Here is a 23,282-nt window from a genome sequence, read left to right as displayed (position 1 = left end):
TGGTATCTGCATAACTGCTATGAAAAATAGAAATGAGAGATATTTAGCCATTGTATTGATCAATGCAAAGGAGCCCCAAAACCAAACGCCAAGGTAATCTCTATTTTTGGGGTCCCTAACCTATGTGTAACCTCACCTGCAGTTAAAAAACTTGCTCTGTATGGGAAGCAAGGGACCAAGCTATATATGTGTGAAATAAGAGACATGGCTATGGGTGGGGCAGGGTTCTCAGACAAAAAGTGCATACTAACTAAAGAATGTATGTCTGGAACACCAATGGTGTGAACAGGGTGCAAGACTCAAACATATACAACTAAACAATAGGATAAAGAGTTGCACACCAGTCACAATGTATAGGGGAATAATGAAAAGCATAACTGCTATATGAATACTAGACTGAAAAATACAATGGACTATCTGAAATAAGTGAAAAACATGAAAATGGTATCTGCATAACTGCTATGAAAAATAGAAATGAGAGATATTTAGCCATTGTATTGATCAATGCAAAGGAGCCCCAAAACCAAACGCCAAGGTAATCTCTATTTTTGGGGTCCCTAACCTATGTGTAACCTCACCTGCAGTTAAAAAACTTGCTCTGTATGGGAAGCAAGGGACCAAGCTATATATGTGTGAAATAAGAGACATGGCTATGGGTGGGGCAGGGTTCTCAGACAAAAAGTGCATACTAACTAAAGAATGTATGTCTGGAACACCAATGGTGTGAACAGGGTGCAAGACTCAAACATATACAACTAAACAATAGGATAAAGAGTTGCACACCAGTCACAATGTATAGGGGAATAATGAAAAGCATAACTGCTATATGAATACTAGACTGAAAAATACAATGGACTATCTGAAATAAGTGAAAAACATGAAAATGGTATCTGCATAACTGCTATGAAAAATAGAAATGAGAGATATTTAGCCATTGTATTGATCAATGCAAAGGAGCCCCAAAACCAAACGCCAAGGTAATCTCTATTTTTGGGGTCCCTAACCTATGTGTAACCTCACCTGCAGTTAAAAAACTTGCTCTGTATGGGAAGCAAGGGACCAAGCTATATATGTGTGAAATAAGAGACATGGCTATGGGTGGGGCAGGGTTCTCAGACAAAAAGTGCATACTAACTAAAGAATGTATGTCTGGAACACCAATGGTGTGAACAGGGTGCAAGACTCAAACATATACAACTAAACAATAGGATAAAGAGTTGCACACCAGTCACAATGTATAGGGGAATAATGAAAAGCATAACTGCTATATGAATACTAGACTGAAAAATACAATGGACTATCTGAAATAAGTGAAAAACATGAAAATGGTATCTGCATAACTGCTATGAAAAATAGAAATGAGAGATATTTAGCCATTGTATTGATCAATGCAAAGGAGCCCCAAAACCAAACGCCAAGGTAATCTCTATTTTTGGGGTCCCTAACCTATGTGTAACCTCACCTGCAGTTAAAAAACTTGCTCTGTATGGGAAGCAAGGGACCAAGCTATATATGTGTGAAATAAGAGACATGGCTATGGGTGGGGCAGGGTTCTCAGACAAAAAGTGCATACTAACTAAAGAATGTATGTCTGGAACACCAATGGTGTGAAAAGGGTGCAAGACTCAAACATATACAACTAAACAATAGGATAAAGAGTTGCACACCAGTCACAATGTATAGGGGAATAATGAAAAGCATAACTGCTATATGAATACTAGACTGAAAAATACAATGGACTATCTGAAATAAGTGAAAAACATGAAAATGGTATCTGCATAACTGCTATGAAAAATAGAAATGAGAGATATTTAGCCATTGTATTGATCAATGCAAAGGAGCCCCAAAACCAAACGCCAAGGTAATCTCTATTTTTGGGGTCCCTAACCTATGTGTAACCTCACCTGCAGTTAAAAAACTTGCTCTGTATGGGAAGCAAGGGACCAAGCTATATATGTGTGAAATAAGAGACATGGCTATGGGTGGGGCAGGGTTCTCAGACAAAAAGTGCATACTAACTAAAGAATGTATGTCTGGAACACCAATGGTGTGAACAGGGTGCAAGACTCAAACATATACAACTAAACAATAGGATAAAGAGTTGCACACCAGTCACAATGTATAGGGGAATAATGAAAAGCATAACTGCTATATGAATACTAGACTGAAAAATACAATGGACTATCTGAAATAAGTGAAAAACATGAAAATGGTATCTGCATAACTGCTATGAAAAATAGAAATGAGAGATATTTAGCCATTGTATTGATCAATGCAAAGGAGCCCCAAGACCAAACGCCAAGGTAATCTCTATTTTTGGGGTCCCTAACCTATGTGTAACCTCACCTGCAGTTAAAAAACTTGCTCTGTATGGGAAGCAAGGGACCAAGCTATATATGTGTGAAATAAGAGACATGGCTATGGGTGGGGCAGGGTTCTCAGACAAAAAGTGCATACTAACTAAAGAATGTATGTCTGGAACACCAATGGTGTGAACAGGGTGCAAGACTCAAACATATACAACTAAACAATAGGATAAAGAGTTGCACACCAGTCACAATGTATAGGGGAATAATGAAAAGCATAACTGCTATATGAATACTAGACTGAAAAATACAATGGACTATCTGAAATAAGTGAAAAACATGAAAATGGTATCTGCATAACTGCTATGAAAAATAGAAATGAGAGATATTTAGCCATTGTATTGATCAATGCAAAGGAGCCCCAAAACCAAACGCCAAGGTAATCTCTATTTTTGGGGTCCCTAACCTATGTGTAACCTCACCTGCAGTTAAAAAACTTGCTCTGTATGGGAAGCAAGGGACCAAGCTATATATGTGTGAAATAAGAGACATGGCTATGGGTGGGGCAGGGTTCTCAGACAAAAAGTGCATACTAACTAAAGAATGTATGTCTGGAACACCAATGGTGTGAACAGGGTGCAAGACTCAAACATATACAACTAAACAATAGGATAAAGAGTTGCACACCAGTCACAATGTATAGGGGAATAATGAAAAGCATAACTGCTATATGAATACTAGACTGAAAAATACAATGGACTATCTGAAATAAGTGAAAAACATGAAAATGGTATCTGCATAACTGCTATGAAAAATAGAAATGAGAGATATTTAGCCATTGTATTGATCAATGCAAAGGAGCCCCAAAACCAAACGCCAAGGTAATCTCTATTTTTGGGGTCCCTAACCTATGTGTAACCTCACCTGCAGTTAAAAAACTTGCTCTGTATGGGAAGCAAGGGACCAAGCTATATATGTGTGAAATAAGAGACATGGCTATGGGTGGGGCAGGGTTCTCAGACAAAAAGTGCATACTAACTAAAGAATGTATGTCTGGAACACCAATGGTGTGAACAGGGTGCAAGACTCAAACATATACAACTAAACAATAGGATAAAGAGTTGCACACCAGTCACAATGTATAGGGGAATAATGAAAAGCATAACTGCTATATGAATACTAGACTGAAAAATACAATGGACTATCTGAAATAAGTGAAAAACATGAAAATGGTATCTGCATAACTGCTATGAAAAATAGAAATGAGAGATATTTAGCCATTGTATTGATCAATGCAAAGGAGCCCCAAAACCAAACGCCAAGGTAATCTCTATTTTTGGGGTCCCTAACCTATGTGTAACCTCACCTGCAGTTAAAAAACTTGCTCTGTATGGGAAGCAAGGGACCAAGCTATATATGTGTGAAATAAGAGACATGGCTATGGGTGGGGCAGGGTTCTCAGACAAAAAGTGCATACTAACTAAAGAATGTATGTCTGGAACACCAATGGTGTGAACAGGGTGCAAGACTCAAACATATACAACTAAACAATAGGATAAAGAGTTGCACACCAGTCACAATGTATAGGGGAATAATGAAAAGCATAACTGCTATATGAATACTAGACTGAAAAATACAATGGACTATCTGAAATAAGTGAAAAACATGAAAATGGTATCTGCATAACTGCTATGAAAAATAGAAATGAGAGATATTTAGCCATTGTATTGATCAATGCAAAGGAGCCCCAAAACCAAACGCCAAGGTAATCTCTATTTTTGGGGTCCCTAACCTATGTGTAACCTCACCTGCAGTTAAAAAACTTGCTCTGTATGGGAAGCAAGGGACCAAGCTATATATGTGTGAAATAAGAGACATGGCTATGGGTGGGGCAGGGTTCTCAGACAAAAAGTGCATACTAACTAAAGAATGTATGTCTGGAACACCAATGGTGTGAACAGGGTGCAAGACTCAAACATATACAACTAAACAATAGGATAAAGAGTTGCACACCAGTCACAATGTATAGGGGAATAATGAAAAGCATAACTGCTATATGAATACTAGACTGAAAAATACAATGGACTATCTGAAATAAGTGAAAAACATGAAAATGGTATCTGCATAACTGCTATGAAAAATAGAAATGAGAGATATTTAGCCATTGTATTGATCAATGCAAAGGAGCCCCAAAACCAAACGCCAAGGTAATCTCTATTTTTGGGGTCCCTAACCTATGTGTAACCTCACCTGCAGTTAAAAAACTTGCTCTGTATGGGAAGCAAGGGACCAAGCTATATATGTGTGAAATAAGAGACATGGCTATGGGTGGGGCAGGGTTCTCAGACAAAAAGTGCATACTAACTAAAGAATGTATGTCTGGAACACCAATGGTGTGAACAGGGTGCAAGACTCAAACATATACAACTAAACAATAGGATAAAGAGTTGCACACCAGTCACAATGTATAGGGGAATAATGAAAAGCATAACTGCTATATGAATACTAGACTGAAAAATACAATGGACTATCTGAAATAAGTGAAAAACATGAAAATGGTATCTGCATAACTGCTATGAAAAATAGAAATGAGAGATATTTAGCCATTGTATTGATCAATGCAAAGGAGCCCCAAAACCAAACGCCAAGGTAATCTCTATTTTTGGGGTCCCTAACCTATGTGTAACCTCACCTGCAGTTAAAAAACTTGCTCTGTATGGGAAGCAAGGGACCAAGCTATATATGTGTGAAATAAGAGACATGGCTATGGGTGGGGCAGGGTTCTCAGACAAAAAGTGCATACTAACTAAAGAATGTATGTCTGGAACACCAATGGTGTGAACAGGGTGCAAGACTCAAACATATACAACTAAACAATAGGATAAAGAGTTGCACACCAGTCACAATGTATAGGGGAATAATGAAAAGCATAACTGCTATATGAATACTAGACTGAAAAATACAATGGACTATCTGAAATAAGTGAAAAACATGAAAATGGTATCTGCATAACTGCTATGAAAAATAGAAATGAGAGATATTTAGCCATTGTATTGATCAATGCAAAGGAGCCCCAAAACCAAACGCCAAGGTAATCTCTATTTTTGGGGTCCCTAACCTATGTGTAACCTCACCTGCAGTTAAAAAACTTGCTCTGTATGGGAAGCAAGGGACCAAGCTATATATGTGTGAAATAAGAGACATGGCTATGGGTGGGGCAGGGTTCTCAGACAAAAAGTGCATACTAACTAAAGAATGTATGTCTGGAACACCAATGGTGTGAACAGGGTGCAAGACTCAAACATATACAACTAAACAATAGGATAAAGAGTTGCACACCAGTCACAATGTATAGGGGAATAATGAAAAGCATAACTGCTATATGAATACTAGACTGAAAAATACAATGGACTATCTGAAATAAGTGAAAAACATGAAAATGGTATCTGCATAACTGCTATGAAAAATAGAAATGAGAGATATTTAGCCATTGTATTGATCAATGCAAAGGAGCCCCAAAACCAAACGCCAAGGTAATCTCTATTTTTGGGGTCCCTAACCTATGTGTAACCTCACCTGCAGTTAAAAAACTTGCTCTGTATGGGAAGCAAGGGACCAAGCTATATATGTGTGAAATAAGAGACATGGCTATGGGTGGGGCAGGGTTCTCAGACAAAAAGTGCATACTAACTAAAGAATGTATGTCTGGAACACCAATGGTGTGAACAGGGTGCAAGACTCAAACATATACAACTAAACAATAGGATAAAGAGTTGCACACCAGTCACAATGTATAGGGGAATAATGAAAAGCATAACTGCTATATGAATACTAGACTGAAAAATACAATGGACTATCTGAAATAAGTGAAAAACATGAAAATGGTATCTGCATAACTGCTATGAAAAATAGAAATGAGAGATATTTAGCCATTGTATTGATCAATGCAAAGGAGCCCCAAAACCAAACGCCAAGGTAATCTCTATTTTTGGGGTCCCTAACCTATGTGTAACCTCACCTGCAGTTAAAAAACTTGCTCTGTATGGGAAGCAAGGGACCAAGCTATATATGTGTGAAATAAGAGACATGGCTATGGGTGGGGCAGGGTTCTCAGACAAAAAGTGCATACTAACTAAAGAATGTATGTCTGGAACACCAATGGTGTGAACAGGGTGCAAGACTCAAACATATACAACTAAACAATAGGATAAAGAGTTGCACACCAGTCACAATGTATAGGGGAATAATGAAAAGCATAACTGCTATATGAATACTAGACTGAAAAATACAATGGACTATCTGAAATAAGTGAAAAACATGAAAATGGTATCTGCATAACTGCTATGAAAAATAGAAATGAGAGATATTTAGCCATTGTATTGATCAATGCAAAGGAGCCCCAAAACCAAACGCCAAGGTAATCTCTATTTTTGGGGTCCCTAACCTATGTGTAACCTCACCTGCAGTTAAAAAACTTGCTCTGTATGGGAAGCAAGGGACCAAGCTATATATGTGTGAAATAAGAGACATGGCTATGGGTGGGGCAGGGTTCTCAGACAAAAAGTGCATACTAACTAAAGAATGTATGTCTGGAACACCAATGGTGTGAACAGGGTGCAAGACTCAAACATATACAACTAAACAATAGGATAAAGAGTTGCACACCAGTCACAATGTATAGGGGAATAATGAAAAGCATAACTGCTATATGAATACTAGACTGAAAAATACAATGGACTATCTGAAATAAGTGAAAAACATGAAAATGGTATCTGCATAACTGCTATGAAAAATAGAAATGAGAGATATTTAGCCATTGTATTGATCAATGCAAAGGAGCCCCAAAACCAAACGCCAAGGTAATCTCTATTTTTGGGGTCCCTAACCTATGTGTAACCTCACCTGCAGTTAAAAAACTTGCTCTGTATGGGAAGCAAGGGACCAAGCTATATATGTGTGAAATAAGAGACATGGCTATGGGTGGGGCAGGGTTCTCAGACAAAAAGTGCATACTAACTAAAGAATGTATGTCTGGAACACCAATGGTGTGAACAGGGTGCAAGACTCAAACATATACAACTAAACAATAGGATAAAGAGTTGCACACCAGTCACAATGTATAGGGGAATAATGAAAAGCATAACTGCTATATGAATACTAGACTGAAAAATACAATGGACTATCTGAAATAAGTGAAAAACATGAAAATGGTATCTGCATAACTGCTATGAAAAATAGAAATGAGAGATATTTAGCCATTGTATTGATCAATGCAAAGGAGCCCCAAAACCAAACGCCAAGGTAATCTCTATTTTTGGGGTCCCTAACCTATGTGTAACCTCACCTGCAGTTAAAAAACTTGCTCTGTATGGGAAGCAAGGGACCAAGCTATATATGTGTGAAATAAGAGACATGGCTATGGGTGGGGCAGGGTTCTCAGACAAAAAGTGCATACTAACTAAAGAATGTATGTCTGGAACACCAATGGTGTGAACAGGGTGCAAGACTCAAACATATACAACTAAACAATAGGATAAAGAGTTGCACACCAGTCACAATGTATAGGGGAATAATGAAAAGCATAACTGCTATATGAATACTAGACTGAAAAATACAATGGACTATCTGAAATAAGTGAAAAACATGAAAATGGTATCTGCATAACTGCTATGAAAAATAGAAATGAGAGATATTTAGCCATTGTATTGATCAATGCAAAGGAGCCCCAAAACCAAACGCCAAGGTAATCTCTATTTTTGGGGTCCCTAACCTATGTGTAACCTCACCTGCAGTTAAAAAACTTGCTCTGTATGGGAAGCAAGGGACCAAGCTATATATGTGTGAAATAAGAGACATGGCTATGGGTGGGGCAGGGTTCTCAGACAAAAAGTGCATACTAACTAAAGAATGTATGTCTGGAACACCAATGGTGTGAACAGGGTGCAAGACTCAAACATATACAACTAAACAATAGGATAAAGAGTTGCACACCAGTCACAATGTATAGGGGAATAATGAAAAGCATAACTGCTATATGAATACTAGACTGAAAAATACAATGGACTATTTCTTCAGCGCTCTATTGGGAGACCCAGACGATTGGGGTATAGCTACTGCCTCCGGAGGCCACACAAAGCACTACACTAAAAAGTGCAAGGCCCCTCCCCTTCTGGCTATACCCCCCCGTGGTATCACGGGTTCTCCAGTTTTCAAGCTTTGTGCGAAGGAGGTCAGACATCCATGCATAGCTCCACAGATTTTAGTCAGCAGTAGCTGCTGACTATTTCGGATGGAAGAAAAGAGGGCCCATATAGGGCTCCCAGCATGCTCCCTTCTCACCCGTTGATGGTGTTGTAAGGTTGAGGTACCTATTGCTGGTACGGAGGCTGGAGCCCACATGCTGCTTTCCTTCCACATCCCCCTGGGGGGCTCTGAGGAAGTGGGATCCTGCCGGCCTCATAGCTCTGACGCCGGGCTCCATCCACAGACCCATTTGAACCTGCTGGATACGGAGCTGGAGTACCGTTCAGGGACATGGCCCTGCACCATTACAGGTACTCTGTGTCCCCGGACACACAGACACAGCACACTCCAGACTTGCTGGGTGTGCTAGTGCGCCGGGGACAGTAAAGGGTTACAGTCACTGCAGCTTTGCTGAGTGACTTTGTGTATTGGGAACTACCGCGCCGGACGCTCCGGGAGCGGCGGCGCGGCTGGGACTTGTAGTTCGCCGGGGACTGGGCGCCGACCGCGCTTTTACGGCGGCGGCGCTTATAAATCCAGTCCCCGGCTTCTGCGGCCTAGCTCCGCTTCGTTCCCGCCCCCTCCCTGTCACTCAGGGAAGGAGACAGACGCTGAGCAATCAGCAGCGCCGAGGGCTGGAGCCTTATTTACATGCTCCAGCCCTCTCACTGCACACTGTCGGACGCCGGATTCCCGCTCTGACTTGGGGCACGCCCACGGCCCGCCCCTCCTCACACGAGCTGGGGAAGACGCCGGCAGCCATTACTGCAGTCCGAGCTCGGACTTTCGGCAACCAGGCAGTACGGTGGCGACCATACACCCGCTTATAGGCGGGCGGTAAGCGGCACACATAGTGCTGACCCCAATATATACTGCAGTGTGTACATGTGTATTTTAACTGCATAGGTCGCTATATGCCCGCTTGGAGAGCGACACATCAGCAGCAGGAAAGCAGGTGTGCTAAGGCACAGGCTTTCTAGGCTGCTTGTATTGCACGTACTGAAGTGTTCATTTGTGTTTATACTTGTAATACATTGCACTGTACAGTCGCTAGTCTTAGCTATATTCTCCTGGACTCGCTAGACTACAGCAGCAGAAAACCAAGGGTGCTGGGGCACAGGTTTTTTTCTATGCTGCTTGTATTGCATGGGCTGCAGTGTGCATTTGTACTTGTGCTTGTATGCTATACATTGCACTGTATGGTCACTCTTCTGGGCTATATTCCCCTAGATGACTAGTCTACAGCAGCAGAAGAGCAGAGGTGCCAGGGCACAGGCTTCTATGCTGCTTGTATTGCTTGTGCTGCAGTGTTCATTTGTACTTTATGCTTGTATGCTATACTTTGCACTGTACGGTCACCAATCTTGGCTATATACTTCTAGATGGCTAGTCGGCAGCGGCAAAAAAAAAAAAAAAAAAAAAAAGCAACACAGATTTTCAGTGCTGTTTTTACTACATGGGATGCTGTTCATGACACCGTCCCCGTGTGCATGCTCCCCTGTAGCACTTCGTCTGCCGGGGTCTCTAGCACTTCGTCTGCCGGGGTCTCTACTAGTCGTGGCCAAAGAAACCACCTGTCATCCCTGTCCAAGGACAGGGACGGAGTTGCAGTTTCGACAATATATTGTCATAAGATAGAGACTTGCAGTCCAGACAGGCCATGGGCAATCTTCCTGACCAACCTCATTTGGAACGGGGGGGGTCCCAGGAGGACTCTCTGTATGATAAGGCAGCTCTCCAGGACTTTGATCCTGACATCGCTATCGATCCGGATACACCGGATGGTAACGCCATACGGAATGATCCTATAGCGTCCATCAATGGAAGGTTGGATCTTTCTCCCTCAGCTCCCCCAGTGGAGGAGTCAGCTTCACAGCAGAAGTCCCTTTTCAGTATCTCAAACGGATATTGAGTATTTTTCTGGCCACGCTGACTTTAGAGAAGCAGTCCAGAAACACCACGCTTACCAGATAAGCGTCTTCTCCAAACGTTTTTAAGATACACGTTATCCCTTTTCCCCTGACGTGGTCAAGCGCTGGACCTAGGGTCCAAAGGTGGATTCTCCAATCTCCAGGTTTGCGTCTAGAGCCATAGTTGCACTGGAGATGGGGCTTCAATTAAAGATGCCATTCACAGACAGATGGAATCTGGTTGAAATCTGTCTAGGAGGCTATCGGCGTGTCGGTTGCTCCGGCATTCACAGCCGTATAGGCAACCTAACCTTTTCAGCTGTTCTTGCGCAGCTGGCCTTGAGCACATGTACATCTGTACCGCAGAGGCGTCCGTAACCCCGTAATGTCTGCACTGCGACTTACCCTATTAATGCTGTCCTAAACGTACAGTCGAGTTTTCGGTCCTTCCCAAGCTCGGGCAGGTCCCAATTGTCCTCGTGCAAAATTGCTACAAAACCTTAGACGGGCTCAGATTCCGGCCGGGCTCAATCACGCCCAAGGAAGGCAGCCGGAGGAACCGCTACCAAGGCGGTCTCCTCATGTTTCTCAGCTCTCTCTCTCTCTCCGCATCCGCGGTTGATGGCAGACTCCCCCGCCTTTGGCGACATTTAGCTGCCACAGGTCACAGACCGGTGGGTGACGGACATTGTGCTCACGTGCACAGGACAGTGTTCTGTTCTCGTCCTCCGACTCCATCCTTCAGAACGGCCCCACCTCCCCTCCGAGCAGATGCCCTGCTGCAGGCGGTGGACGCTCTAAGAGCAGAAGGAGTGGTGATCCCTGTCCCCCCTCAGGAACGAGGGCGAGGGTTTGTACTCCAATCTCTTTGTGGCTCCAAAAAAGGACGGCTCCTTCCGTCCTGTTCTGGACCTAAAACTGCTCAACAAGCATGCGAACGCCAGGCGGTTCCGGATGGAATCCCTCCGATCCGTCATTACCTCAATGTCTCGAGGAGACTTCCTTGCCTCAACAGACATCAAAGATGCCTATCTCCACGTGCCAATTGCTACGGAGCACCAACGTTTTCTACGTTTTGTGATAGGAGACGACCATCTTCAGTTCGTAGCCCTGCCATTCGGTCTGGCGACAGCCCCACGGGTGTTCACCAAGGTCATGGCAGCAGTGGTAGCAGTCTTGCACTCTCAGGGACACCCGGTGATCCCTTACTTGGACGATCTACTCGTCAAAGCACCCTCTCAAGAGGCATGACAATGCAGCCTGAATGTTACGCTGGAGACTCTCCAGACTTTCGGGTGGATCATCAATTTGGCAAGGTCAAATCTGTCACCGACTCAATCACTAACGTATCTCGGCATGGAGTTTCACACTCTATCAGCGATAGTGAAGCTTCCGCTGCACAAGCAGCGTTCACTGCAAACAGAGGTGCAGTCTCTCCTTCAAGGCCAGTCGCACCCCTTAAGGCGTCTCATGCACTTCCTAGGGAAGATGGTGGCAGCCATGGTGGCAGTTCCCTTTGCGCAGTTTCATCTGCGCCAACTGCAAGGGGACATTCTCCGCCAATGGGACGGACAGTCAACCTCCCTGGACAGGAAAGTCTCCCTTTCCCAGACGGCCAAGGACTCTCTGCAATGGTGGCTTATTCCCACCTCATTGTCACAGTGAAGATCCTTCCTACCCCCATCCTGGGCAGTGGTCACGACAGATACGAGTCTGTCAGGGTGGGGAGCAGTTTGTCTCCGCCACAGGGCTCAGGGGACGTGGACTCAGCAGGAGTCCACCCTTCAGATCAATGTTCTGGAAATCGGGGCAGGGTATCTTACTCTACTAGCTTTCCAGCAGTGGCTAGAAAGAGAGCAGATCCGAATCCAGTCGGACAACTCCACAGCGGTGGCATACATCAACCACCAAGGAGGGACGCGCAGTCGGCAAGCCTTCCAGGAAGTCCGGCGAATCCTCATGTGGGTGGAGGACACAGCATCCACCATATCCGCAGTTCACATCCCGGGCGTAGAAAACTGGGAAGCAGACTTCCTCAGTCGCCAGGATATGGATGCAGGGGAATGGTCCCTTCACCCGGACGTGTTTCAGGAAATCTGTCGCCGCTGGGGGGTGCCGGACGTCGACCTAATGGCGTCTCGGCACAACAACAAGGTCCCGGCATTTATGGCACGATCGCGCGATCACAGAGCTCTGGCGGCAGACGCCTTAGTGCAAGATTGGTCGCAGTTCCGGCTCACATATGTGTTTCCACCTCTGGCACTCTTGCCCAGAGTACTGCGCAAAAAATCAGATCCGATTGCAGCCGCGTCATACTCGTCGTCCCAGACTGGCCGAGGAGATCGTGGTACCCGGATCTGTGGCATCTCACGGTCGGCCGACCGTGGTCACTACCAGGCCGGCCAGACTTACTGTCCCAAGGGCCGTTTTTCCATCGGAATTCTGCGGCCCTGAACCTGACTGTGTGGCCATTGAGTCCTGGATCCTAGCGTCTTCAGGATTATCCCAAGGGGTCGTTGCCACCATGAACCAGGCTAGGAAGTCCACCTCTGCTACGATCTACACAGAACGTGGAAGATTTTCTTAACCTGGTGCTCGGCTCAGGGAGTGTCTCCCTGGCCATTTGCATTGCCTACTTTTCTTTCCTTCCTGCAATCGGGGTTAGAAAAGGGCTTGTCGCTCGGCTCCCTTAAGGGGGAAGTCTCGGCACTATCCGTGTTTTTTCAGAAGCGTCTAGCACGTCTTTCTAAGGTGCGCACGTTCCTACAGGGGGTCTGTCATATCGTACCCCCGTACAAGCGGCCGTTAGAGCCCTGGGATCTCAACAGGGTATTAGTTGCTCTCCAGAAGCCGCCTTTCGAGCCTCTGAAGGAAGTTTCCTTTCTCGCCTGTCACAGAAGGTGGCGTTTCTCGTTGCGATCACATCGCTTCGGCGAGTGTCTGAGCTGGCAGCTCTGTCATCCAAGGCTCCCTTCCTGGTGTTCCACCAGGACAAGGTAGTGCTGCGCCCCATTCCGGAGTTTCTCCCTAAGGTCGTATCCTCATTTCATCTTAATCAGGATATATCCTTGCCTTCCTTTTGTCCTCATACGGTTCACCGGTATGAAAAGGACTTACGTTTGTTAGATCTGGTGAGAGCACTCAGAATCTACATTTCCCGCACGGCGCCCATGCGCCGTTCCGATGCACTTTTTGTCCTTGTCGCTTGTCCGCGCAAGGGGTTGCAGGCTTCTACAGCCACCCTGGCTCGATGGATCAAAGAACCAATTCTAGAGGCCTACCGTTCTGCGGGGCTTCCGGTTCCTTCAGGGCTAAAAGCCCACTCAACCAGAGCCGTGGGTGCGTCCTGGGCATTACGACACCAGGCTTCGGCTCAACAAGTGTGCCAGGCAGCTACCTAGTACAGTCTGCACACTTTCACCAAGCATTATCAGGTGCATACCTATGCTTCGGCGGATGCCAGCTTAGGTAGAAGAGTCCTGCAGGCGGCAGTGACACCCCCGTAGGGGAGGGCTGTTTTGCAGCCCTAACATGAGGTATTTCTTTACCCACCCAGGGACAGCTTTTGGACGTCCCAATCGTCTGGGTCTCCCAATAGAGCGCTGAAGAAGAAGGGAATTTTGTTACTTACCGTAAATTCCTTTTCTTCTAGCTCTTATTGGGAGACCCAGCACCCGCCCTGTTGTCCTTCGGGATGTTTTTTGTTGTTTGCGGGTACACATGTTGTTCATGTTGAACGGTTTTTCAGTTCTCCGATGTTACTCGGAGTTAATTTGTTTAAACCAGTTATTGGCTTTCCTCCTTCTTGCTTTGGCACTAAAACTGGAGAACCCGTGATACCACGGGGGGGTATAGCCAGAAGGGGAGGGGCCTTGCACTTTTTAGTGTAGTGCTTTGTGTGGCCTCCGGAGGCAGTAGCTATACCCCAATCGTCTGGGTCTCCCAATAAGAGCTAGAAGAAAAGGAATTTACGGTAAGTAACAAAATTCCCTTCTTTCACTTATTTCAGATAGTCCATTGTATTTTTCAGTCTAGTATTCATATAGCAGTTATGCTTTTCATTATTCCCCTATACATTGTGACTGGTGTGCAACTCTTTATCCTATTGTTTAGTTGTATATGTTTGAGTCTTGCACCCTGTTCACACCATTGGTGTTCCAGACATACATTCTTTAGTTAGTATGCACTTTTTGTCTGAGAACCCTGCCCCACCCATAGCCATGTCTCTTATTTCACACATATATAGCTTGGTCCCTTGCTTCCCATACAGAGCAAGTTTTTTAACTGCAGGTGAGGTTACACATAGGTTAGGGACCCCAAAAATAGAGATTACCTTGGCGTTTGGTTTTGGGGCTCCTTTGCATTGATCAATACAATGGCTAAATATCTCTCATTTCTATTTTTCATAGCAGTTATGCAGATACCATTTTCATGTTTTTCACTTATTTCAGATAGTCCATTGTATTTTTCAGTCTAGTATTCATATAGCAGTTATGCTTTTCATTATTCCCCTATACATTGTGACTGGTGTGCAACTCTTTATCCTATTGTTTAGTTGTATATGTTTGAGTCTTGCACCCTGTTCACACCATTGGTGTTCCAGACATACATTCTTTAGTTAGTATGCACTTTTTGTCTGAGAACCCTGCCCCACCCATAGCCATGTCTCTTATTTCACACATATATAGCTTGGTCCCTTGCTTCCCATACAGAGCAAGTTTTTTAACTGCAGGTGAGGTTACACATAGGTTAGGGACCCCAAAAATAGAGATTACCTTGGCGTTTGGTTTTGGGGCTCCTTTGCATTGATCAATACAATGGCTAAATATCTCTCATTTCTATTTTTCATAGCAGTTATGCAGATACCATTTTCATGTTTTTCACTTATTTCAGATAGTCCATTGTATTTTTCAGTCTAGTATTCATATAGCAGTTATGCTTTTCATTATTCCCCTATACATTGTGACTGGTGTGCAACTCTTTATCCTATTGTTTAGTTGTATATGTTTGAGTCTTGCACCCTGTTCACACCATTGGTGTTCCAGACATACATTCTTTAGTTAGTATGCACTTTTTGTCTGAGAACCCTGCCCCACCCATAGCCATGTCTCTTATTTCACACATATATAGCTTGGTCCCTTGCTTCCCATACAGAGCAAGTTTTTTAACTACAGGTGAGGTTACACATAGGTTAGGGACCCCAAAAATAGAGATTACCTTGGCGTTTGGTTTTGGGGCTCCTTTGCATTGATCAATACAATGGCTAAATATCTCTCATTTCTATTTTTCATAGCAGTTATGCAGATACCATTTTCATGTTTTTCACTTATTTCAGATAGTCCATTGTATTTTTCAGTCTAGTATTCATATAGCAGTTATGCTTTTCATTATTCCCCTATACATTGTGACTGGTGTGCAACTCTTTATCCTATTGTTTAGTTGTATATGTTTGAGTCTTGCACCCTGTTCACACCATTGGTGTTCCAGACATACATTCTTTAGTTAGTATGCACTTTTTGTCTGAGAACCCTGCCCCACCCATAGCCATGTCTCTTATTTCACACATATATAGCTTGGTCCCTTGCTTCCCATACAGAGCAAGTTTTTTAACTGCAGGTGAGGTTACACATAGGTTAGGGACCCCAAAAATAGAGATTACCTTGGCGTTTGGTTTTGGGGCTCCTTTGCATTGATCAATACAATGGCTAAATATCTCTCATTTCTATTTTTCATAGCAGTTATGCAGATACCATTTTCATGTTTTTCACTTATTTCAGATAGTCCATTGTATTTTTCAGTCTAGTATTCATATAGCAGTTATGCTTTTCATTATTCCCCTATACATTGTGACTGGTGTGCAACTCTTTATCCTATTGTTTAGTTGTATATGTTTGAGTCTTGCACCCTGTTCACACCATTGGTGTTCCAGACATACATTCTTTAATAAGAAACAATAGGACTGATGTAATACATCACATAGGAGACACTGAAGCTGGTGTACATAAATAACATAGGAGACACTGAGACTGTTGTACATACATCAAATAAAAAACACTGAGACAGCTGTATATACATTGCATGGAAGACACTAAGACTGATGTGTATACATCACATAGGAATTAAATTGCACATCACAACAAGTATTCAATGCCTTTGGCATTGAAACAATAGCAAATCATCAGGCTTCCTTCTCAATCCATTAGCCTCTTTCTTTTGTTTCTTCCAGACCCATTTGCATCCATCAGAGCTGTCTATTGACTTTTATCTCATTGCTGCAAGTCACCCATTTCCAATTTTCTACTGTTCACTTTCCTGATTTTCTTTGCAAACTCAAGCCGACGTTTTTTATGACAATATTGAAGACAATGCTTCTTCACCTTTTTTCAGGCCACCATTCCAGACTTGTCTGACTTGTGTTATACAGTGTTTAGATGGATGTCTGATCTCACTATTACGAAGCATACGAGCCACCTCTACTGCCGTGCTTATCACTGATAGACCTTGTGATGAGCCGACTTGTTGACTCCGATATTTTGCCTGGATGTCCACCTCTTGGCTTTTGAATGGATAGACTTCATTTTTTTATTCTTCCTAATGTCATGGCACTCACATGATGCAGTTTGGCAATTTTCTTGGCCAACAGACCACTATCTATAAGCTGGATGATACGGTTTCTCTTTTCTTCGGAAATTGTCTTTATAGCTGCTCCTCATTTCCAACCAGTGACTTTCGCTTGGAAGTCAACCTAATAACACTCTGAGCTATTAGGGAATGTGAGAGCAGGTTGTAATTTGTAGAATATAGGAATAGAAAGATTTTTACATGACCAGGAGGAAAACAATAACAATGCAGTGACATGACAGGAGTCTGCATAACTAATCATATGCTAAATAGTTGCAAGTCAAATTTATGTATGAGATAACCAAGATAACTGTCTATAAAATGAAGGTAGTCCCATATTTAAAGCTGTAATCGACGTTGAGATGTGGAGCCTGAGATTCAAAAGTTCAAAACATTATTACCCTTTTGCTCGTCAGTGTACAGCTGTCTCAGTGTCTCCTATGTGATGTATATAGTTGTCTCAGTGTATCCTATGTTATTTATACACAGCAGTCTCAGCATTTTCTATGTGATGTATATAGCAGTCTCTGTGTCAGCTATGGTCTGCTATGTGATGTATATAAATCTGTGCCTCTTGTGTGATGTATATAGCAGTCTCAGTGATTCCTATGTGATGTACTCATAACAGCCTTGTTGTCTTCTATGTGATGTATATAGAGCAATCTCAGTATCTCCTATGTGATGCATACAACAATCTCAGTGTCTCCTATGTGATGTATATGTGGCGCCCCTGTGTTTAGGCACTATAAGGGAATACAGCACCTTAACAGCAAGGTGCAGTGCTCTTTGGTTACAGGTGAAAGAGAGAAGAAATGCAGAGTCTTATATTAGATTGAGTAACATTGACTCAGCAGCCCCTACCTTCATATTCCTGGGACTGTTTATAGAGTAGGTCCATAGGGGGGTGGAGCCTAGCTGAGCGTGAGACATGACGTGGTTGCCAGGACGACAGTTGGTCAGTTAACAGTCAGTCAGTAAGGAGTGACAAGAAGAGACAAGAGTAAATTGATGACTGAAAGAAGGGCTAGAAATAACATAGGCCCAACGTCCTGAGCGAGGGTACCCCAAAAGAAAAGAAAGACACAGGAAAAGGGGTAACCCAGATGGAAAGGGGACGCTTTAGGTCTGGCAAGAGCCGGCTGAAGAGTTCAGGTCGACACCGGTATAACGGAACCGAGGAGGTTTGTCAGGTTTATCCCCAAACCATTGACTGTTAACCTGGGATCCTAAATTAGAGGAGTCCCGGTACCCATCAAGAGTCTGACTACTAACCCCAAGCCGAGTTCACAACGCTGTTACGGGATAGATAAAGAAATCGTGCAGCATCAGACCCCTGGGAAAACCAGTGACGAGACTAACGAGTGGGTTAAAGAGGGAGCCACAGAGCCCTCAGAGCAGGGACTGAGAAAGAGACATAGAAAGGTTACCTCACAGAGAGACTGTCATTAAATCGCCTCCGAAATTTGTGACCATTGGCCTTCTGGTAACCGAACTGTTTCTGCTGTGAACTGTGCAAAACAAACCAGATGCCAGTAAAAAGGACTTGTTTGAACTGATGTGAATTCGGTGTGTCGTCTCTCCGCCGTTTGACAGGATCCTGCGACGTCAGAGAAGAAGGCAGCCATCACCGCTGGGTCGCTTCCCTCCTGGTCAGCGACCTGCCACCCTGAGGTAAAATAGCTCCACCTGTGGGGAGCTGAGAGATCTTAAGCTGCCGTCACCATCGCCTCAGAGGCCGGCCGCGGGCAGCGCTGGTGTATCCCGCTTACCAGACACTACAGGTGGCGTCACGTATATCCCCAAAATCATCCCTGTACCCCATTCCACAGCCGCAGAGTGAGCGCCCAGGGCACGAAGCCGGGACCGACCACCTGTGATAACCCCTTCGAGAGTAAAGTAAACGTAGTCCCGGCACCAGAGTACCCCCCTATTGAAAACCCTGATGGTCGACTCATATACAACAGTTTTGGTATCTCCTATGTGATGTATACAGAAGACCTTCCACTGTTTTCCCCAGAATCATAAATGACAAATCTGTCTTATCTACCCTGGAAGAGGCCGGAGGAAGTGTGAATAACTGTATAAGTTTCTATTGGTAACAATACTTTTCATACAGAAGTCTGGGAAAGCTCAGTGATATCCGCTGAAGTGACAGTCATATATGATGTCACAAATCTATTCCAGAACTGGAGGCTAAATCAATATATTATATTGCAAGGCTGTACTAACCACAAGGGCCACTAGATGGAGCTAGTCTCCATGAACTCACTTTGCATGATTCCTTTCAGACCTTGGTTGCATGCACTATCTGTATACTGGGAGCTGTAGATTGACAACAGATTGTAAACCACTAGACAGATAATAATGCCACACGTTTCCATTTCCATCCAACATGGTAACATGGCATCATATGAGTAGACAGATCTTTGGACATCTTCTATAAGACCTCATAAAGATGTTCTGGTATATCGAATGTCTTCAAAATGATTTGAAAACTAGCAAAAATAAATATATTTCTTGACATATTTAAAGACTAGCCATTGTCTTATTTTTGTATTTCATATTTCAATAATGCACATAAATATAAGCAATTTTGCAATATATCTTATCAGAGAAATCTCATTTCTCCTCCTGGATTACTCTTTCATTACTGTAGAGTTCCTTGCTATATTTTGTGTTCAGTGAAGAGACGCTTTCCCATTACTGAGATCGCAGATGATGGTCTGTGCTTCTAAAATTCTATGGAGACGAAGGAAGTGAGGAGCTTGAGGTAGACACAGACATTCTGCTGCAAGTTCTCCTAAAAATTCATTAAGAGGCGCACGCCACCTACTAAATGTGGAGCCTCTTTTGAGTAGCAAGTTACTATTTTCTGCTATTCAAGTCAGTCTGATGTACAAAATGCCGGCATATTGATGAATTTGATGGCCAGGGGTGGCTACACCCCGTCCTAGTTCTTCCCAGCTCTGCCTATTCATGCAGCGCATATTCAAACTGATGTGAAAATGGCAAAAGTCCCAAAATATTCGCACAACTCCCCGTTGTGCAAAAAGTTGACGGCTTTTCAAAAGTTTTTACGCCAAGATTCTGGCATAAAAGCTTAGAAGAACTGGCACCACAGTGTCAAATACAAGGGAAGAGCTAAGTGGTGGAAAGTATAGCTGATAATCCAGGGTTGGGGTGCTTCCTCCCAAGTAGTCCATCTAAAAGAGGCAGGGTTTCCCCTAAATAGATGGATGTGGCAATAAAGGTGAGTGAGTGGCTATACAATTTGGACATGATTTTGTGGCACAACTAGAGTCCTGTGTTACCCAGAGCAAAATTTGGACCTGGCTCCACTTTCCTTCTTACTCATGTTGCTCATATCCCTGCTCACCAGCAGCATTAGTAGAGTAAATCTTACCCTCTGATAAAAAAAAGTTACCGTACTTTCCAGATTGTAAAATGCACTTTTTATCCCCCCAAAACTAGGTGGAAAATGGGGGTGTGTCTTACAATGCGGATATGGCTTACTGGGGCAACGGTTTGTGGAGCGGGGTCATAGGAGGCAGGGTCAACTCGGCGATACTGATGGTGCCATTGCAGTGTCGCGGCGGTGCTGGCGCCTGATCTGACTGCGGGCTCTATTAAATCGCTTGCGGTTGATGTGATGAACTTCATGAAAATGGCTGCGGAGGCAGCGTGTGCACAGATTGACACGATGGACTTCAAGAAAATGGCCGTGGAGGCCTTTCTGCTCACATGCTGCCTCCACGGCCATTTTCAAGTCCATGGTGTCAACCGCAGGAGATTCAATGGAGCCCGCAGTCAGATCAGGCTCCTGCCCCAGCGACACCCCATCCTGTGACCCTCCTCTGCAGTGACACCCCCGCAGCACACCGGCATATCAATGGCGCCCGCCGCCGAGACACGCCCGAGGCCACAGTATCCCCGACCCTCCGTCCACTGACCCTCTTGAGACACAACACCCTCTCCTCTGAGCCCGCAGCATCGCTGACCCTGCCTCCTTTGACCTTCTTTAGCTGCTCCACCACCGCCGCTCCCCCCCTGGTAAACTAGGATTCAGACACACTAGGATTATAAGACGGACCCTCATTTTAACATTAAGAATTACTTTTTCCTATTTTCCTCCTCTAAATTTGGGGTGCGTCTTATACAATTTTGAAACTGACAAAAAAATATACATTTTCTAAGTCATATTTCTAAATAATACAATCAGTATAGTTACCACATACTATTACTGAACAAAGTCCAAATACCAAAAAAAAAAATACGTTGTTTATTCACTTGATAAAGGCCCAGTTATGGCATTGAAATGCACCATTGTTGAAGAATCGGTTTACCTCAGCAGTGCAGCCCAATTGGATCCAATATTTCCTGGAGGATCTGTCCACCAGTATCGAGGCACCAGCTTTTTTCCTTCAGGCCTACACATGAGTTGTGCCTGTCACAACTCCACCAGGTGAGCGTAGCCAACGACTCCACTCCTGCTCTTTCCATAGGGTATCACCTTATTGTGCGCTCTGTTCCCCACCTCTAAATTTCATCCAAAACCAACAATACCACACACAAGACAAATACCGCCACACAATGACCACATGTTACTGAACAAGACCCATCATACCGAGACTAATATTACTAATAATATCATATGCCAGGACTAAATACTGCCACACCATGACCAGATCACATATTACCACCCCATAACCCCATAGTGACCAAATATTATTACACTACTGTACTGATTATTAATAAAAATCACAGTGTTAACACTAATATTACCCCCGTATAATAACCGTTATGTGGAAGGTGTCAGTACATACAATACAGGTAACTCCAGATACGCACCACTGATGTCTCGAGTTGAAGTAATTAATTGTCACTGTTCTTCATCCGGCACAGACCGCTATGACTTCTTCTATCATGACTTGTCTCTGCAAAATGTAACGCACAAACATCTGTGTCTAATCACTTCTAGAGCACCTTCCTCACTTTCCCCCCAATTCTACAATAATGGTAACTTCTTTTTGTCCCACATTTATAGTATCCCTAAAAATAAAACACAATATAGTAGTGATGTCCCCCATACAGTACTTATCTCCTTTTTGTGCACAAATTCAGTAGAATTTCCCAAACATGGCACCCATTCATAAGTATTGTTCCCTCTATTGTGCCGCTATGCAAGTGTGGCACTGATACAGTGATAATGTTCCCCTATATAGCCTACATGTAGTAATAATGTCCCCCTATATGGCCTAAATGTAGTAATAATGTCCCCCTATATGGCCTAAACGTAGTAGTATGTTCACCTACGTAGGTCTTGAATAATAATAATGTCCCCTATGTGTCTCATATATAATAATAATAATGTCCCTTTATGTGGACCCAATTAAGTAATAATCCCCCCTGTAATATCCCCATATAACGTTTATGTCACTCTTTGTGGCCCCCATATAGTAATAATGTTCCCCTATGTGGTCCTTGTATAATAGTAATGTCCCCTATGTATCTCATATAATAATGTCCTCTTATGTGGTCCCCATTAAGAAATAATGCCCCCCTATAAGACCCCCATATAATGTTAATTTTATTCTTTGTGGCCCCCATATAATAATAATGTTCTCGTATATGGCCCTTGGATAATAATAATAATAATAATAATGTCCCCTATGTGTCTCATATATAATAATAATGTTCCCTTATGTGGTCTCTATTAAGTAATAATGTCACCCTGTAAGACCCCTATATAATGTTAATGCCATTCTTTGCAACCCCCATATACGGTAGTAATAATGTCATTCATTTCTGGCCCGATAAAGTACTGTTACCTCACATTGCTACACTACTATTAAAAAAGAAAAAGAACTCAGCCCCTCACCTGTCCCTGCTCCCATGCCGAACAGCTTGGTCCTCTTCCCTCCTCTCCCAGCTGGTTCCCAGCCCCACACTTACTGTACAGCCAGAGGCTCAAAGCTTCGACATTACACCGTGATACTAAGTAACTGCGGAGCAGGTATCCAGTGTCTCTCTGCTCCATATTGTCTCTTCTGGGAGGAAGGAGACGAACTGTAGTGCCACCTATTGGAAGTAGCAATCCTAAAAGTCAAAAGTGAATCTCTAACGAGCCTTGTCATATGACTTAGGATTTATGCCAGATCAGAACCTCAATTTGCAGACACGGTGTTTCGGGGTGATTGCCCCT

The sequence above is a fragment of the Anomaloglossus baeobatrachus genome, chromosome 5 (genome assembly GCF_048569485.1).
Source record: "Anomaloglossus baeobatrachus isolate aAnoBae1 chromosome 5, aAnoBae1.hap1, whole genome shotgun sequence".
Lineage (NCBI taxonomy): Eukaryota > Metazoa > Chordata > Amphibia > Anura > Aromobatidae > Anomaloglossus > Anomaloglossus baeobatrachus.
Note: the sequence above shows the minus strand (reverse complement) of the source record.